General features: G+C 39.2%; 1 protein-coding gene across 5 annotated transcripts in view; it reads left to right on the top strand.

Moving 5' to 3' along the window:
• Nucleotides 1-21,009, top strand: part of DPP10 (dipeptidyl peptidase like 10) — a gene marked incomplete at both ends in the record, with an annotated part of 1,304,794 nt that overhangs the window by 898,593 nt on the left and 385,192 nt on the right. The window lies entirely within an intron of this gene.

Genomic DNA, 21,009 nt, shown 5'->3' with positions numbered 1-21,009 from the left:
CTTCTTTTTAATTTAGTGTTATGAATATTTTATTATTTCACAGTACAATGTCTTATTTTAACTCCAGCAAGAATTTGAGGGAACTGGTAAACCCCAATCCACTAAAGTAAAATGATAAAGCTAGTCACAAGATAAAATTGGAAAACTAATGTAGTGTTAAAAGCCAAAGGTGTAGTTGAATAATTGTGCTGTATGAATCCAGAGACAGGAGCACACACTTGCAGCTGGGCTCTTCAGCATGCTGTGATTCGTATGGACTTTGATTTAGCTGCTTGATGTGGGACTTGAGAGTAGATAAAGATTTTTTTACATGAAGTTGTGAGGGATGAGTTGGAAAAGAATTTTGTATGTGACCAATATGTGTCTATTTGCAATCTGAAGTCAGATGAACTATTATCTCCTTTAGGAAACTTTTCTACTTCTGCCTGTTCATGCTTAGGATAAATGAGTACTATGTTTTTTGAGGATGACCTATAGTTGTGTCAGCAGGGTCACTTACCTATGTCATACTCCAGACCTGCAGCGTTCAATACAGTAGCCACTAGCCACATGTGGCTACTGAGAACTTGAAACATAGCTATTTCTTGGCTTTGAATTTCTGAAATCACACATAGTTAGTATAAATTTAGACTCGAAATTTGTTCAGGAACACAGACCTAGTAATTTGATTTATCATGGGACACTTGTGGTTTGTTTTTTTTTTTTTTAATCCCTCTTAGACCCAGGTCAAGAAAAGCTTCTTAGTTTCTTCTTGCTCTGGTAAGTGGAGATTTTTTCTCCGCTAGGCTTGCACTACTGTGAAGTCATAGATTTAATGCAGTAGTCTCAGTTCTGCCCTGTATGGACATCAAAATCCAATTCCTTTATCGTAACTAAGCCCAAGGATCCCGCCCCTACTCATCAGGGCTGTCACCAGTCAGATTGGCTGCCTACTACTCTAGATTTATTTTTTATTTTTTTTTGCGTTACGCGGGCCTCTAACTGTTGTGGCCTCTCCCGTTGCGGAGCACAGGCTCCGGACGCGCAGGCTCAGTGGCCACGGCTCACGGGTCCAGCCGCTCCGCGGCATGTGGGATCTTCCCGGACAGGGGCACGAACCCGTGTCCCCTGCATCGGCAGGTGGACTCTCAACCACTGCGCCAGCAGGAAAGCCCTAGATTTCTTTTTTTTTTCTTTCAAACTTATATGCATAGCTGTACTATGGCTGTGACTCTGTGTGTGTGTGTGTGTGTGTGTGTGTGTACATTTCATCCAGTATTTCTTGGTGTTACTGTGCGAGTGTTTCTGAGTTACCCTAATTCTTGAAATTTTTAATAGTATTCAGTGTTCAGTGGAACATTGCTTAAGATTAGTAAGAGAGAAAGATCAAACTGGTGTTTTAGGAAGATTATTTTGGTTACTCACATGTATGTGAGTAGATTATAAAAGAAAAGACAGTAACTCAAGATGCCATTTATTTAATGCCTATGATAATTACTGAGATATATCAGGTTTTAAATTGAACACAAATCTAAAAGAAACAAATTGATAAATGAAGTCTGTCTTTTTTGAATATATATAGAGTAGTTCCCCCTTGCGACTATATTAAAAACTATTATCATAGACATATTTTTCCTCAAGAGGGTTTCATAAGCGAAAGAAACATAAGGTGAAAAGAATGAGCATTTTAACACTTGCCAGAATTATCAATGTTTCGTCCCTCATCTATAGAAGAACAGTTGTCGTTAACAGTTATTTAAACCGTGAGCCTTTAGTTTTATCTGAGAAAGCATGGTTAGAAAGCTAGGGACAGGGACAGCACTGTCTGGCTAAGAAGGAAGGGCTTAACAGAGATCAAGCCTATCCATCTGGATTGTATACTATTTTACTTATTTATTTTTTATTTGCCTTTTTTATTTTATATTCATGCTGAGAAAAAACCTTTTTAAAAAATTTAACATTATGTTCTAGTAAGTCCTTTCTTTGATTTGGGTCTAAGTTATGAGACACATGACTTTCATTAGTACCAATGACTTGTATAATATTTTACATTCTTTAATATTTTGAATTCTTCAAGGCTGAAAACTGTTCGAGCAGTTTTGTCAATACTTTCAACCTTCAAGGCAGAAAATAGGTGAGCAGTAGTAAATGCTCCCTCCCAGACTTTTATCTCTTAATGTGAAAAATCTATGCTTAACAAACATTTTGTTGTTGTTGTTCTATAAAGAAAATAGGGTTCAAACTCTTAGACTTTGAAATTTTATAGCAATAATCTAAACACTTAAATTCAAGACTTTTTATTCACTGGAAATTTAAGTGCCTACCCTATTTCGTGAATAAGCAGTAATGAGCTGAATAGACACTGCCCTTGATCTAATTGAGCTTAGAATCTAGAAGCAAAGATAGATATTACATTTGTGATTAGAGATATGCTATATCTTATGTAAGGAGAAGTGTAAGATTTTATGAGTGGTTATGTCAAAGTGATTTAAGTCAAGAAGGTGGTTCTCAAGATGTGGTTCCCGGACAAGCAGTATTAGCAACACCAAGACATTTCTAAGAAATGTAAGTTCTACGGCCCCAACCAAGACCTACTGAATCAGAAACATTAGAGATGAATCTAGCAGTCTGTGTTTTTAACAAGTCCTCCAGGTGGTTCTAATAGCTAAAGTTTGAGAACAACTGATCTAGGTCAGGATTTCTCAACGTGGGCGCGATTGGTGTCTAGGACAGATAATTCTCGGTTGTGTGGGCCTACTTGTGCATTGTAGTCTGTTTAGCAGCACTCCTGGCCTCTAACTACTAGATGCCAGTAGCATCTCCCAGTCCTGTCAACCAAAAATGTCACCAGATATTGTCAAATGTCCCCAAGAGACAAATTCTTGTTGCCAGCTCCCTTCCCCTCATCTCTCCTTCCACACACACCAGATAAAGCTCAAATAACATGCTCAGCCCCTTTATCTTGTAATCGTATAATGTGTGGTGAAATGCTCTGAAACAAGTAAAAGGGACTCTACCATGTTTATTCAACATAGGAGTCCTAAATTAATTTAACCTCAAGTCTAAACAGAGAATCTAAGTTCTAGTCACTTGGGTCTCAGTTTTTTCTTGCTTTCAGCTTCTTTCTTTTCCTTCACAGTTCTTCCCTTTTTTTGCCATCTGTATTTTTCTTCTCCTTCCCTTTTTTAAAGTGGGGAGTTAATAAACACTCTTATAGATTAGTCCTGTGTTGACCTTAAATAGTAACTCATTCTGTTTATGTTCTCAAGTTAGGAATATGATGAATCTCATGTAATTAAAATGGGGTTTATTTTCACATAAATTAGACTGAAGCACCTGCTCTTTCCTAAGACTTTGAACATAAAAAAGCAAAGAAAGTGAAGCGTGTGATTTTCATTTTGTCTTGTATTAATAAAAAACTCAAAATATTCTCACTGATGAATTGTTATGTAGAATCCTCTGTCAATCATAGATTATTTGGGAATTCATTTATTTTCAAGTCTCTCTCTTTTTTTTTTTTTTTTGTATTTACTCATCCATTGTATTTCAAAACTTTTCCTAAGCCCTGGTTATGGAATAGGAAGCTGTTTCAGTTTCTTACGTCTTTGAAGCAAACTCCAAAGTGTTTTCGTTTTCAGATCATAGGAAGTCCTATTTGAGGACAGGTTGCTAGGAGCCAAATAGATAAAAGTAGTTGCAGTGAAAAAGCAGAGGTGTCTGCCAGTATAGCAGTAATGCATTTTGATAGGTTCACAAACATGTGTACACTTTCTGAAATAGTTAACAGACCCAGACCGATGGCATGTTTCCACAGGTTATTATGCTAGGAGGCCCATAACAGGAGTTAATTCTCAGTAATGTTTGGCTGGTACTAACTGGTAAGGGTCAGAGAGGGTCAAGGATATTTTATCTCCACTAATAACATTCTTGAGCAGGATGGTAGTAATAAGTTGTATACCAAAAGATGTTGGAAATGATGATGATGATGGTGATGATGTTGGTGGTCATAAATAATATATAGTTGGAAAAAGTTCAGACAGGTGTGGATCCAACATAGCATCCTCTGGATTTGTTTTCATTTTTAAGAGCTGTTTGTTGATGGCAATGCAAAACCACGAAGGGAGGGTAGTGGCCAAGTACCAGCCAGCCCTAACCCCCTGGGGGTCAGGTATAAATTACAAAAATAGAATCACAAATAGAGGTGGGGTGGGAGTTGGGAATTTAATAAATTGTGGTCGGCAGGGGTAGGCCCTGCTCACAGCCACACTGGCACCCTGAATTCTCAAAGATGCAGCGTGTAACCATCAGTGATCCCTCAGGCTGACTCCCAAAAAGAAAATCTCATGTCCCTAGCTAGTGAATCCAGAGTCAGAAGACAGCTGGAGGGTCAGGGACAGTCAGAAAGGAGACAGAAGGAAGTGGTCAGATAAAAATCGGCAGAGAAAAGACAGAGGGGGAGGGGCACTCGGGAAAGAGCCAGCCAGAGACGGCTGGAGACAATCAGGAAAAAGAGCTGGAGACAGTCAGACAGAGACAGTCAGAGAAAAGAGAGCCTGAGGCAGGCGAACTGAAGTTTCCAGAAGCAGTGCTACCACTTCAACAACATGCTTTGAGGGCCAGCGTAGCCTAGGCTGAGGTTGGAGAAGCTCTCACACACTCACACACATCCACATGTAATATATTTATTCATGCATAATGGATGCAGGTGCCTCTCGGAAACCGGGAAAGGGATAAATAACTGTAACAGGGATCTGGGTTCAGGGTGGAGCCTTGGCACTGAACAGGTAAAATGTTTTCCGTGCAGCTGGGGGGCAGTGTAGCCCACCCACCCCCATGTTAAAAATATCAGTTTGCCTTGTAATAAAATTCTCAGGAGGTGAAACACAAGGAAAGGTGGGGTGGGGAAGCCAAAGCCAAGATTTGGGGCTGGGGGAGATGTAGGACGAGAAGCTGGGATAGTGGGAGCCAAGCCCCTTTGAGTTTGCCAGTCCAAAAATATCAGGGGTTGGGGGTCAAAGCCTCAGCCCTTAAATCTTCTCCAGAAGAATGTCAAGCCCCCAGTAACCTCTTCTTGAGCTATTTTTAGAAAGGATGTGGGAGTTCCAATGGGAGGGAGAAATTGGCGTCCTGGGCTGGGGAATGGTGACAGACCTTAAAGAAAAAGGCCAGGGCTTGGGGCTGGGAGTCCTGAGGAGAGAGGCCACGCAGATAGATAATTGTCACCTCCTCCCTTGAGTCTGTCACTCCCTTGAGTCTAACTTATGTCGAGGGGAAGAAGGAGGCAGATGGTGGGGAGGCCAGACCAAGGAAAGGCTTTGGGAGGGATTCTGGAAGGATTCTGTCCCACTGGCCTCCACCCACAGCCTGACCAGCTCCTTTCACAGATATTGTGCCTTTGGTTCCAGACCACCGCTATTGCAAATGTCACCATACAATTCGCCCCTTAATTCAAAAATACTTTATTGCTAAACAATGCTAACCATCATCTGAGGTTTCAGCAAGTCTTAGTAGTAACAGCAAAGATTAAGGATCACAGATCACCATAACAAATAGCAGTAATAATGAAAAATAATCTGAAATACTGGATTACCAAAATGTGACACGGGACACAACGTGAGAAAATGCTCTTGGAAGAATGGCACCGATAGACTTGATCGACACAGGCTTGACACAAAGCTTCAGTCTGTGAAAAACTCAGTATCTGGGAATCACAATAAAGCAAAAGCTCAATCAAGGAAGGGCATCACAGCGCCCCCTGCTGCCTGAATGGGAGAGGCCCAACAAGGAAGGCCTGGACGGGAGGCTGAAGGAGGGGCAGGAATAACACTGAATCAGGAAGGAGGGGTGGGGGGCGGGGGGGGCTGAATTTGGAGGGATCCCGAGGAGGTGAAAAATTCAAATCAGGTCCGGGTTTGCTGGAAGGTGGCAGCTGGACAGTCAGAGAAGTTCACATATCAGAGTAAGCCTGGGTGGGGGGAATGAGATTATTTGAGGGGGCATCAACTGCCCTCCAGAGTGGGGCTCATTTCAGAGGAGGATCTAACCACATGGAAATATTGAATAGATAAGCTAAGGTCAGGGCAGCAAGGAGAACTAGCCTAGTCGCCCACCTGAAGGGCGGCCGTGGCAGACACGGTGGAGGGCTCTGGGGCATTTCCTTGTTGGGCTCTCCGGAGAGGACTCCAGCCCACCTTTTCTTCCAGCCCAAAGGTGGGCATCACCCCTACCCAGCCATCCCCAGAGGTTGGGTTGAAGTGAGAGGTTCAAGAGGCAGCTGGGGGGTGTTCATCTCCTGCCCAACTCCTGTCCCCTGCGTCCTCCCGGGGCCACAGAAACAGGAGACGGCGCAAAACACAAGGAGGTCCTTCTGTTCCATGGGAGGGAGGCCACAAGCCCAACTTGTCCTTCTCCCCTTCTTCCAAATCCTTCTCCTCTGTGCTGTTGTTGTTTCGTGTCTAAAGAGTTTACAAAGCAAGAAGGGAGGGTGAGGTCCGCGAGTCCGAAGGCTGGTTGCTGCCGCAGCATTGGGCTCCGTGGCACACAGAGACCTCCACCTCCAGGCGGGGGAGGACAAATGAAGGCAAGCAGGGCGTTATCAGCAAAGACGGAGTCCCCGAGGACTTGAAGTTGACTGTGTGTCAAGGGTGAAGCTGTCAGGTTGTGGGGAAGGCTGCGTCTTGGCTGGTCTGGAAGAGCAGGGGTGGTGGGGGGGGGCAGTGGCAGCCATCTGAAGCCATCTTCCTTAGTGGATTCCGTTCCCCACGAATCTCTCACGGTTCACTCCAGGTAACCCTTCACTTCTCCTTCTCCTCCTGAGCAACAGTCTCCTCTTGGCGTCTCCTGGGCGGGGCTTGGGCTGGGCAGGCAGGCCCAAGTCCACTGGTGTGTTTCAAAGAGTTGTAAGATGCGGCTGGTAGTGGAAGAGACATAACATCGTCTAGACTTTGGGCAGAAGAGATAATTCATCCTGAGTGGGGAACACCGCAGACAGGTCTGCCACGTGGTCTGCCATCAAATGACTGGCTACTGGGAAGGCAGAGGGTGATGACCTGGAAAATGCACAGGGCAAGGAGTGGCAGACTTGAAAGATTCCATTCTAGAGGAGAAGGAAGCACAATGGAAAGTAAAGATGCCCCTTAGAGGCTTGGTGGGGTAAGGAAAGAAAAAAAAAAAATGACCTAAGAAGAATAGGCCCTCTTTGAATAAAATGCCATCAAAGAATAAGAAAATGTCAGATAAAAACAGGCCAGTGGCAACAACAACAAAACAGTAACGGCAAAAGTGGACCTGTATTAAAGAAACTGAGCAGCTAAACTTCAGTGTAGCACGAAGTACACGCACCTTTGCACTAAGATGCCTAACGAGCTACCCTATCCCTCAAGTGTTATCTGCTGTTGTTAGAGCAAAGCTAATTCAAGACATAATCCTGATCATAAAGAAGCTAGAACCCAACATTCGTGAAACTTACTGTGTGAAGAAAAGTATCACCTACTATTTCAGGACAAGGAAAGTTCAAGATAAGAAATCCTCATCATTAAAAAGGAACCCAATATTCACAGAAGTTACTACATGAAGAAAAGGCACCCAATGAATATTTCTTGAATGGATTCCTCAATTTTTATTTCAGTTCAGAAATGCTCATGAAAATACATGGGTAAATTAAAAGATGCTTAACTTCATTTCATTCAAGCTCTGCTGAACTGAGGCATCCACAGACTTGCTTTCTCAGTCCACACTTTTTCACGTAATTCTCCCCCATTACCCTCTTCATGGCAAATATCACTACCTGAGGTTTTACTGTATAGTTTTCATTGGTTTATTTTCTGTCTCTGCCGCTAGAATGAAAACACCATGTGGTCAGCAAATTCATTTGCTTTAATTTATCTATCATACCTAAAATAGTGCTGGCCAAACAGAAGGCACTCAGTAAATACCTGTTGAATGGTTAAATGAATGAGTGAATCCATTAAGTATTTTTTGAAGGGATTTGTATACAAAAGAAAAATGAAATGGTGGAATTTTCAGCAAATTCAATCATATATTTGAGATGGGGCTAATTCCTTTGCTTTAAGTTTGACATAAAAATATTGTGAATTTGTTTTAATAGTATACTTATAACAGGAGAAAAATATTTCTAAATGAGTCAGCTAGTACATTTTGGAAAACAGTTGGTACAAGAAGTACTGGGAGAGAGCCATGAGATCAGGTCAACTGAACATTCATTTTACTGTTAGAAATTTTAATAAAACAGTAAGATTGTTGATGTTGCTTCGTATTAGGAAGAATTATCAGAGCAACATATGCTGAGGGGACAAACAAGGATAAGGAGTATAAAGTCTAGTTGATCTTAGTAACTGAGGTAGTTCTCTTAACATTAGGAAAAGAAAAACTGCTCTGGTTTTAGCACTCACTGTATTCTGATCATTGATGCTTATATTTGACATGGAGTGAGAGTGGTTTATCTTCATTTTCTCTCTTGGCTAGGGCCAGTTGAATATTCTTCCTGCATCTGACACATGAATGTATAACGCAGTAAAGTGTTATTGACTTTATTACATTGGACGTCAGATTTGAGGGGTCCTGTGATGAGCACATGTCAGCTTCTGTCCTAAATGTTGAAATCAGAGTCATGTCTTTAGTGGCCACTTGGCATTAAGCTCCACACCAATGGAGTCAAAATCATTCCCGAACTGCTGCAAAGGTGTAAGTCGTAGACTGTCCATCAGATCCCCTGCATGCATGTAATACAGATTTGTGACTGTAAATCATGAGGCAGCCACAGAAGTTACATGAAAATTAATCTATATTAAAGTCAAGAAATGTGTATGGTAAAAATGATTAAATCCAGGGCACTTTAGGTCTGGAATCATCCTTTCATTATTCAGGAACAAATAAAATAAAAACCCAGAGGAGTGAATTTATTTTTCTGAAGCCCAAGGATTATTCATTAGCAGAATAAAGGCATAAACTGGGGCCTCTTGAATCCCAATGCTTTGGTCATCTGGAATCTGATTAAATAAAGCTTTCAGCTAAGATTTTTTTAAAAAACATAAAACTTTGATTTGAAAAAACAATACAAAACAAAGAAACATTGAAATATAAGATACGAAAATATAAGCCAATACTTAAGATATAATAAAAAGAAAACTACCAATTAGACTCCAAGGCCAGGATATAGTCAACATTCTTCTTCTCTCTCTCTAGCACCTTGTTACTGAGATAATCAAGACAGGCAAAAAGGAGATCAAATATGACATTCACTTGTTCTTCTTCATAGCTCAGAATATCTGCTTTTTGTTTAATGCATGTCTTTTAGCTGGGAGAGGCTGCTAAGCCATTTATTGACTGGGTGTTCAGACAGTTGTGCTGAGTTCTGATGACACAGTCCTTCCCAAGTCATCCACCTTTGTCTGTCTTTCTTAACTATATATCTGTGCACATTTTTTGATTTTATTTGTTGTAATTTTCAAAATGCAAGGTAATAAAGATATAGAATTTTCTAGTATATAAAATGTTGTTTCTCACTTAGTATCAAATCCTGTGCAATAGGGACCAGTGTTCTATGGTTGTCTTACTCATGAAGGATCTGAGGTTCATAGATTGTGGTTTGACACAAATGACAAACCCACTAAATGACAAAGCACGTAACAGGGATTTCTGACTCAGAAACCAGTGGTTTTCCTAGTGGAGTCTTCATACATTGCTGGTGGGAAAATTAAACAATGCAGCACAATTTGACAGTTTCTTTAAAAGTTAAATATGTGTTTATTAGATGACATAGTAAGTATGTGCCCAAGCAAAATGAGACATATATTCACACAAAAACCTGTGTGAAAATGTTCATGAGAGCGTTGTTTGTATGGGCAAACACCGTAACCAACCCAAAAGTTTATCAACTTGGTAAATGGATAAACAAAATATGTATATTTGTGCAGTAGAATACAAATCAACAATAAAACAGCCAAATTCTGATGTATGCTACAAAATGAATGAACCCCCAAAACATTATTGTATGAGTCCACTTATATGAAATGTCCAGAACAGAGAAATTTATAGATACAAACTGAAGATTATGTGGTGCTGAGGATGGGGTGAGATTACACCAAATGGGCTCCAGAGAATTTTTAGGGGATGATGGAAATGATCTAAAACTGAATTATAGTGATTATTCTCCAACTCTGCAAATTCATTACAAATCTTTGAATTTTGTACTTATAATAGGTATATTTTAAGAATATATACTATATCCCCCCAAAATGAGAGGGGGACAGAGAGAGAGAGAGGGAGGGAAAACGGGAGGGAAAGAGAAACAGAGACATAGATAGACACTCAGAGGGTATTACCAACCCGAGGAGCCATGGGAGCCATTTCTAGATGTAATCTAATCCTCTTAACTTTACCGTACTAAGGATGATGTTGATTGGTTCATGGGAAGAAAGTTTCAGGAACATGATTATTTTACGGGTGACAGAAACAAGGGAATTTTAAAGAATTGTAAAAACATTTAACCCGTGATTCCATTTATGTATTAAATTCATAGATAATTGTTCAGAAACTCTTTTGCTTGAAACAATGCATCTCAACTGTCTTTCTTTTTTTTTAATAAATTTCTTTCTTTCTTTATTTATTTATTTTTGGCTGTGTTGGGTCTTCCTTGCGGTGCGTGGGCTTCTCACTGCGGTGGCTTCTCTTATTGTGGAGCACGGGCTCTAGGCGCGCTGGCTTCAGTAGTTGTGGCTGGTGGGCTCTAGAGCGCAGGCTCAGTAGTTGTGGCACACGGGCTTAGTTGCTCTGTGGCATGTGGGATCTTCCCGGACCAGGGATTGAACCCGTGTCCCTTTCATTGGCAGGTGGATTCTTAACCACTGCGTTACCAGGGATGTCCTCGGCTGTCTTTTTGGACTGAAAAAAAAAATGTAGAAAGCTTCATATAGTTGAATATAACCTCCAACCACTTCTTATATGCCTATCTCAACACTTAAAATGAAGGAAGGTGAAAAGGAAAATATGATGAGAGAAGAGATTTTATTCAACTAATTATTTTCACCTGGTACATTTTGGATTCAGTAAAAGTCAAGATTTGATCAATATTTTGTATGTATATACATATATATTATATAATATAATATACATATGGTCCTATATAATGATAATTAATATTCAACATGGTAATTTTGAAGTATCATAAGAAATATATCAATGCTTACTTTTACTCCAGTCAAAACTGCAGTCTAATATTTATTTTAGAGAAATGCTTACCTTATATGTTTGAAATAGATTATGAGTTAATCAGAAAACTCAATCAGTATCTAATGTCACTCCACTTTCCTCCCTAGTTAAATAGTTAAATCAGAAGATTTGATAAATTTGGTGATTTCTAGGGCAAAATAGTGCATTTTAACTTAATGACCAGTGGGGACCTACTGACTCACTGAGGAGTCCACATGTTTTTCTGAATTTTAGCCTTGCCATGGATGTCATCATGGCAGTTGTGTTCATTCCAGCACTAAGACTACATTCCTATATTGATAATGTTGTTAAATATTTAACTTCTCTCTCATTAATTTCAACATCTAAATTTTAAAACTACCTAGGAAAATAAAATTTTAAGACCTCAACATTATGATTTATTTAGGCTTGTTTTCTTTTGTCTTGGAGAGTGGAAACTGAGATGTCCTCAGAGGGACAAACCACAATCAAAGTGTATTGATTGAGCATCGTGGCTTCAGTGTGTGTGTGTGTGTGTGTGTGTGTGTGTGTGTGTGTGTGTGTAATCAAGCTCTCTAGTGATTAATTACATGCCAGTTTTGGGCATTTCTAGAATGTTGAGACTTGTGGAATTATCAGGCATATTGAAATAAACTATGATATAGAGGACTAGTAAAAAGAAAAATAACTTTCTAAAATGAAAAGAGATGAGGTGTATTTGTACTATGCTTACTTTACATATATGTAGCCTGTCTACAAATCTATTACTTGTGTGCCTATTTTAATTGAATATATGAACATCTTTGTTCAAATCACTGTGCTAGATGATGTGGATATAAAACAATAGAATATGGAATTTGTCCTCAAGGATAGAAAATAACATTAATTTTTTTTTCTTTCTTCTCAGCATATAGCAATAATGCAGTAATTTCCCTTTTTAAAATTAGTAACCACGGTATTCATTTGAATATTCAATGGTGATAAGAGTTTCAAATTTTAGCCTTATAAGGACTTTCTAGTGACTGATATAATAGGTTTCAGAGGCTCATGAACTCTACCTGGTGTCCACATAAGTAATCACACACTCTGTTGTAGGAATGGATTACATTTTTCATAACGACCTGAAAATATAAAACCTGTCTTTCTCTCCCTATTAATTATTCTCTTTTGGCACATAAGTAGAAGAGACATAATGCAGTACCAGGAGTTTTATCTATTGGAGCTCAAGTAATATCTCCCAAGGTGACATTCCATAACTAAAGAGGCAGTCTTCTTGGTTTTGTGTTTGAAAACACACTTATTTAGATCGAGATTTAAGATGGTACTTTTTTTTGCAGGAATTTTAAAATGCTTAACATACATACATTTAATCATTTCTTTTTACAAGTATATTCAGGCTTCTGAAGTTCTCTAACGAGCTCTTGGTTTTGGCCAGTTGCCTGTACATTTCTCTAGGAAATTTGCATCATTGTGACAAAGTGGTAGTTACCTGTGTCCTTACTGTTAGATTCTGGGTCTCTTTCATGGTACCCTCTCAGAATCCTGGGAAGTAGCAAAAGAAAGTCACTGCAGGGTTGCAGTGAACCTAAATTTGACTTGGCCACTGCTAGGTTTTGTGAATGGGAAGAAAGAGTTGTGTACCGTGAGCAACTGCAGTGGTGTCACATGGATTTGATCAGGAGATATTCCCTGGCCCAACCAAAGTCTGCTTATACATGGGATTAACCCCACATGAGAGTGGGAACCTCTCACATAATGAGGTAGGGAAGTGACCATTTCAGATTAAATTTCAGAGTTATGGGGGATTAACTGTAGAGCACATTCTGACTACAGATCCAAAGGAAATATGAAATCAAATCCAATAGAGATGTACTCATGAATGCAAATTTCATTATTTAACCAATTTTTATTGATTAGCCCCTCTCTGCCTTCTGTATCAGGAGGATGAAAAGGTGAACAAAATGAATGTGTCCTTATGTCTTGTCATCTCAAAAACCCCAAATACCCTGAAACATTGTAGTAATTATTTGTTTGTTTGTTTTGTTTTTCAGTAAAATTTACAACCCAGTGACTAAAAGGGAACTTCTTGGAGTAGTTGAGATGTCTCACTCCCTCCTTCCCTTTATCTCTCCCTCCCTCTTCCTTTCTTTCAACTACACAAGCAAAAAGCATTCTTTGGTAAAGAAATGTCCTTTCCTGTTGGCCTCTCAGACCCCATGTTACTTCATTTTATTCACTTATATCTTTCAGGAATTGAATAGTATTTTGAGAATTTCACACCTTGCTTTACTTTACTGCTTTTCTACTAAAGAATTGAGATTTTAGCTATCCACAGAGACACCTCAAACTCAACATGTTCAAAGTTGATTCACTATTATTCCTCGCTAACTCTTTCTGCTGTTTTCCAAACTATAAGAATGATGGCATCACCTGCCAATCATGTAGAACTCCTCCATGACTCCCTTTCCTGATCCCTTACCTCCAGATGGCATCCAATTTCAGTCAGCTCTACCTCCTTACCATTTCCTCATCTCGTTCCCTTGTAGTCATCCTCTTGTTTCCACCTTAATTCAGACTTCATTCATCTTTTGCCTAGCCTACTTCTTATTCTATGTGTTCTCATTAAAATCTTGTCTGTCTTCAACCCATATACCTTGCAGGAGTAAGTTGATAATGAATATATCAAATCAGTTGTATCAGTTCCTGATTTAATCTTCATTTCCTGACTTCTCATTGCCTACTAGATTATAATCCAAATTCCTTGGTATGACATACAAGGTCCCCCATTATAGGGAGTCTGCCCACCACTTCAACAATTACAAAACCTTACCATATTTAATAGTTTGGTCCCTGATATGGACTGAATGTTTGTGTTCCTCCAGAATTCACCTATCCTAACCCTCCAATGTGATGGCATTAGAAGGTGGGACATTTGGGAGTTAATTAAGTCATGAGGGTGGGGCCTCATGAATGGGATTAGTGCCCTTATAAAAAGAGACAAGAGAACTGCTCTATCTCTCTGCTCTTTGCCATGTAAGGAGAGACTAAGACAGTCATCTGCAAACCAGGAAGTGGGCTCTCACTTGATGCCAGTTGTGATGGTACCTTGATCTTGGACCTTCCAACCTCCAGAACTGTGAGAAATAAATGTTTGTTGTTTAAGCCACCCAGCCTATGGTAATTTGTTATAGCAGCTTGAACTGACTAAGATGATCTCTAAACTATGATAAGTTGTCTAACTCCTTTATATTGTTTTTCAAGCTATTTCCTCTACCTTGAATGGCCTTCAAGGTAGATTAGTTCCAGACAAGTGTAATAGCTCCACTATAAACCACATTTGGAAATTATTCATATTCCTCTGAGAGAGAATTGAATGCTTTCTTATGCCTCCAACAGCATCCTATTTCTATCTATCTTGTAATTTCTTTGAGGACAACATCTGTAACTAATTCATCTTTGAGATTCTTATACCCAGCTTTGCATCTGACACATGGTAAATGCCAAACCTTGGCAAGGTACTGATAGCTATTTGTATTTTATGTGATTCATTTAGGCTGAAAGAATTAGGATGCTTCAAGTGTTTCAATACCAAGCTTTCAAGATCAGTGAACTCCAAAAGAGATACTTGAAGAATCAGTTTCTGAGTTTTTTAGAATGGAAAGAACGTAGGTAGAAAATCATAAAACTGTTGGCAGCCATCTCTTTAAATATGTAAGAGTGATTTTTTTTTAACGTTCTTATTGGAGTATAATTGCTTTACAGTGGTTTGTTAGTTTCTGCTTTATAACAAAGTGGATCAGTAATACATATACATATATCCCCATATCTCTTCCCTCTTGCATCTCCCTCCCTCCCACCCTCCCTATCCAACCCTTCTAGCTGGTCACAAAGCACCGAGCTGATCTCCCTGTGCTATGCAACTGCTTCCCACTAGCTATCTATTTTACATTTGGTAGTGTATATATGTCCATATATACGCCACCACTCTCTCACTTTGTCCCACCTTACCCTTCCCCCTCCCCGTGTCCTCAAGTCCATTTTCTAGTAGGTCTGCATCTTTATTCCTATCTTGCCCTAGGTTCTTCATGACCTTTTTTTTTTTTTTTTTAGATTCCATATATATGTGTTAGCATATGGTATTTGTTTTTCTCTTTCTGACTTCCTTCACTCTGTATGACAGACTCTAGGTCCATCCACCTCACTACAAATAACTCATATTCGTTCCTTTATATGGCTGAGTAATATTGCATTGTATATAAATGCCACATCTTCTTTATCCATTCATCTGTTGATGGACACTTAGGTTGCTTCCATGTCCTGGCTATTGTAAATAGAGCTGCAATGAACATTGTGGTACATGACTCTTTTTGAATTATGGTTTTCTCAGGGTGTATGCCCAGTAGTGGGATTGCTGCGTTGTATGGTAGTTCTATTTTTAGTTTTTTAAGGAACCTCCATACTGTTCTCCATAGTGGCTGTATCAATTTACATTCCCACCAACAGTGCAAGAGGGTTCCATTTTCTCCACATCGTCTCCAGCATTTGTTGTTTGTGGATTTTCTGATGATGCCCGTTCTAACCAGGAGAGGTGATACCTTATCGTAGTTTTGATTTTCATTTCTCTAATAATTAGTGATGCTGAGCAGCTTTTCATGTGCCTCTTGGCCATCTGTATGTCTTATTTGGAGAAATTTAAGTCTTCTGCCCATTTTTGGGTTGGGTTGTTTGTTTTTTTAATATTGAGCTGCATGAGCTGTTTATATAGTTTGGAGATTAATGCTTTGTCCGTTGATTCGTTTGCAACTATTTTCTCCCATTCTGAGGGTTGTCTTTTCATCTTGTTTATAGTTTCCATTGCTGTGCTGTCCCATTTGTTTATTTTTATTTCCATTACTCTAGGAGGTGGGTTCTAAAAAAATCTTGCTGTGATTTATGTCAAAGAATGTTCTTCCTATGTTTTCCTCTAAGAATTCTATAGCATCTGGTCTTACATTTAGGTCTTTAATCCATTTTGAGTTTATTTGTGTGTATGGTGTTAGGGAGTGTTCTAATTTCATTCTTTTACATGTAGCTGTCCAGTTTTCCCAGCACCACTTATTGAAGAGACTGTCTTTTCTCCATTGTATATCCTTGCCTCCTTTGTCATAGATTAGTTGACCATAGGTGCGTGGGTTTATCTCTGGGCTTTCTATCTTGTGTCATTGATCTGTATGTCTGTTTTTGTGCCAGTACCATATTATCTTTATTACTGTACCTTTGTAGTATAGTCTGAAGTCAGGGAGTCTGATTCCTCCAGCTCCACTTTTTTCCCTCAAGATTGCTTTGGCTATTTGGGGTCTTTTGTGTCTCCATACAAATTTTAAGATTTTTTGTTCTAGTTCTGTAAAAATGCCACTGGTGATTTGATAGGTATTGCATTGAATCTGTAGATTGTTTTGTGTAATATAGTCATTTTCACAATATTGATTTTTCCAATCCAAGAACATGGTATATCTCTCCCTCTGTTTTTTCGTCTTTGATTTCTTTCATCAGTGTCTTATACTTTTCTGAGTATAGGTCTTTTACCTCCTTATGTAGGTTTATTCCTAGCTATATTATTCTTTATGTTGCAGTGGTAAATGAGATTGTTTCCTTAATTTCTCCTTCTGATCTTTCATTGTTAGTGTATAGGAATGCAAGTGATTTCTGTGCATTAATTTTGCATCCTGTAACTTTACCAAATTCATTGATTAGCTCCAGTAGTTTTCTGGTGGCATCTTTAGGATTATCTATGTATAGTGTTATGTCATCTGCGAACAGTGACAGTTGTAATTCTTCTTTTCCAATTTGTATTCCTTTTATTTCTTTTTCTTCTCTGATTGCTGTGGCTAGGACTTCCAAAACTATGTTGCATAGTAGTGGTGAGATTGGACATCCTTGTCTTGTTCCTGATATTAGAAGAAATGCTTTCAGTTTTTCACCATTGAGAATGATGTTTTGCTGTGGTTTTGTCGTATATGGCCTTTAGTATGTTGAGGTAGGTTCCCTCTATGACCACTTTCTGGAGAGCTTTTATCATAAATCAGTGTTGAATTTTGTCAAAAGCTTTTTCTGCATCTGTTGAGATGATTATATGGTTTTTATTTTTCAGTTTGTTAATATGGTGTATCGCATTGATGGATTTGCATATATTGAAGAATCCTTGCATCCCTTGGATGAATCCCACTTGATCATGGTGTATGATCCTTTTAATGTGTTGTTGGATTCTGTTTGCTAGTATTTTATTGAGGATTTTTGTATCTATATTCATCAGTGATATTGGTCTGTAATTTCCTCTTTTTTGGTATCTTCATCTGGTTTTGGTATCAGGGTGATGGTGGCCTCATAGAACGAGTTTGGGAGTGTTCCTTCCTCTGCAACTTTTTGGAAGAATTTGAGAAGAAGGATGGGTGTCAGCTCTTCCCTAAACACTTGACAGAATTCACCTGTGAAGCTATCTGGTCCTGGACTTTTGTTTGAAGATTTCTAATCACAGTTTCATTACTTGTGATTGGTCAATTCATATTTTCTATTTCTTCCTGGTTCAGTCTTGGAAGGTTATACCTCTCTAAAACTTTTTCCATTTCTTCCATGTTGTTCATTTTATTGACATAGAGTTGCTTGTAGTATTCTCTTATGATGCTTTGTATTTGTGCAGTGTCCATAGTAACTTCTCCTTTATCATTTCCAATTTTATTGATTTGAGTCCTCTCCCTCTTTTCCTTGATGAGTCTGGCTAAAGGTTTATCAATTTTGTTTATCTTATTAAAGAATCAGCTTTTAGTTTTATTGATCTTGGCTGTTCTTTCTTTCTGTTTCTTTTATTTCTGCTCTGATCTTTATGATTTCTTTCCTTCTACTAACTTTGGGTTTTGTTTGTTCGTCTTCCTCTAGTTCCTTTAAGTGTAAGGTTAGATTGCTTATTTGAGATTTTTCTTGTTTCTTGAGGTAGGATGGTATTGCTATAAACTGCCCTCTTAGAACTGCTTTTGTTGCCTCCCATAAGTTTTGGATCGTCATGTTTTCGTTGTCATTTTTCTCTAGGTATTTGTTGATTTCCTCTTTGATTTCTTCAGTGATCTCTTGGTTATATTGTAGCACATTGTTTATCCACCATGTGTTTGTGTTTTTTACGTTTTTTTCCCTGTAATTTATTTCTAATCTCATAGTGTTGTGGTCAGAAAAGATGCTTGATATGATTTCAATTTTCTTAAATTTACCGAGGCTTGATTTGTGACCCAAGGTGTGATCTGTCCTGGAGAATGTTTCATGTGCACTTGAGAAGAAAGTGTAATCTGCTGTTTTTGGATGGAATGTCCTATAAATATCAATTAAATCTATTTGGTCTATTGTGTCATTTAAAGCTTTTGTTTCCTTATTAATTTTCTGTCTGGATGATCTGTCCGTTGGTGTAAGTGAGGTGTTAAAGTCCCCCACTATTATTGTGTTACTGTCAATTTCCTCTTTTATAGTTGTTAGCATTTGCCTTATGCATTGAAGTGCTCCAATGTTGGGTGGATTTATATTTATAATTGTTATATCTTTTTGGATTGATCCCTTGATTATTACGTAGTGTCCATCCTTGTCTCTTGTAACATTCTTTATTTCAAAGTCTATTTTATCTGGTATGAGTATTGCTACTCCAGCTTTCTTTTGATTTTCATTTGCATGGAATATCTTTTTCCATCCCCTCACTTTCAGTCTGCATGTGTCCCTAGGTCTGAAGTGGGTCTCTTGTAGACCGCATAAATACAGGTTCTGTTTTTGTATTCATTCAGCGAGCCGGTGTCTTTTGGTTGGAGCATTTAATCCATTCACATTTAAGGTCATTATCGATATGTATGTTCCTATTACCATTTTCTTAATTGTTTTGGGTTTGTTTTTGTAGGCCTTTTCCTTCTCTTGTGTTTCTCACTTAGAGAAGTTCTTTTAGCATTTGTTGTAGAGCTGGTTTGGTGGTACTGAATTCTCTTACCTTTCGCTTCTCTGTAAAGCTTTTGATTTCTCTATCGAATCTGAATGAGATCCTTGCTGGCTAGAGTAATCTTGGTTGTAGGTTCTTCCCTTTCATCACTTTAAATATATTGTGCCACTCCCTTCTGGCTTGTAGAGTTTCTGCTGAGAAATTAGCTGCTAACCTTATGGGACATCTCTTGTATGTTATTTGTCATTTTTCCCTTGTTGCTTTTAATAATTTTTCTTTGTCTTTAATTTTTGTCAATTTGCTTATTAGGTGTCTTGGCATGTTTCTCCTTGGGTTTATCCTGCCTGGGACTCTCTGTGCTTCCTGGACTTGAGTGGCTATTTCCTTTCCCATGTTAGAGAAGTTTTCAACTATAATCTGTTCAAATATTTTCTCAGGTCCTTTCTCTCTCTTCTCCTTCTGGGACCCCTATAATGTGAATGTTGTTGCATTTAATGTTGTCCCAGAGGTCTCTTAGGCTGTCTTCATTTCTTTTCATTCTGTTTTCTTTATTCTGTTCCACAGCAGTGATTTCCACCATTCTGTCTTCCAGGTCATGTATCCATTCTTCTGCCTCAGTTATTCTGCTTTTGATTCCATCTAGTGTATTTTTCATTTCAGTTATTGGACTGTTCATCTCTGTTTATTCGTTCTTTAAGTCTTCTAGGTCTTTGTTAAATATATCTTGCATCTTCTCGATCTTTGCCTCCATTCTTTTTCCGAGGTCCTGAATCATCTTCACTATCATTATTCTGAATTCTTTTTCTGGAATGTTGCTGATCTCCACTTCTTTTAGTTGTTTTTCTGGGGTTTTATCTTGCTCTTTCACCTGGTACATATTCCTCTGACTTTTCATTTTGTCTATCTTTCTGTGAATGTGGTTTTCATTCCACAGGCTGCAGAATTGTAGTTCTTCTTTCTTCTACTGCCTGCTCTCTAGTGGATGGGGCTATGTTAAGAGGCTTGTGCAAGTTTCCTGATGTGAGGGACTGCTGGTGGGTAGAGCTGGGTGTTGCTCTAGTGGGCAGAGCTCAGAAAACTTTATTGTGTTTGTCTCCTGGGTGAGGCTGAGTTCCCTCCCTACTGATTGTTTGGCATGAGGCTACCCAGCACTGGAGCCTACAGGCTCTTTGCTGGGGCTAATGGTGGACTCAGGATGGCTCATGCCAAGGAGTACTTCCCAGAACTTCTGCTGCCAGTGTCCTTGTCCCCACAGTGAGCCACAGCTGCCCCCCACTTCTGCAGGAGACCCTTCAACACCAGCAGGTACGTCTGGTTCAGCCTTCTATGGGGTCACTGCTCCTTCCCCTGGGTCCTGATGTGCACACTACTTTGTGTGTGCCCTCCAAGCATGGAGTCTCTGTTTCCTCCTGTCCTGTCAAAGTCCTGCAGTCAAATCCCACTAGCCTTCAAAGTCTGATTCTCTGGTAACTCCTTCTCCCGTTGCTGGACCCCCAGGTTGGGAAGCCTGACATAGGGCTCAGAACCTTCACTCCAGTGGGTGGCCTTCTGTGGTATACTTGTTCTTCAGTTTGTGAGTCACCCACCCAGCGGTTATGGGATTTGATTTTATTGTGATTGTGCCCCTCCTCCCGTCTCATTGTGGCTTCTCCTTTGTCTTTGGATGTGGGGTATCTTTTTTGGTGAGGTCCAGTGTCTTCCTGTCAATGATTGCTCAGCAGTTAACTGTGATTCTGCTGCTCTTGCAAGAGGGAGTAAGTGCACGTCCCTCTACCGAGACTAGATTCTGATACTCACTACTCTTCTGGGATTTATTGAACTGGACTGCCTGCATTTTAATGTGGCAAACTGAAGAACACAAGACATTTTTAATGCAATTT

This window comes from Leucopleurus acutus (genome assembly GCF_964270905.1).
Source record: "Leucopleurus acutus genome assembly, chromosome: 6".
Lineage (NCBI taxonomy): Eukaryota > Metazoa > Chordata > Mammalia > Artiodactyla > Delphinidae > Leucopleurus > Leucopleurus acutus.
The sequence above is the reverse complement of the archived record's forward strand: the minus strand, read 5'-3'. Positions and strand labels throughout refer to the sequence as shown.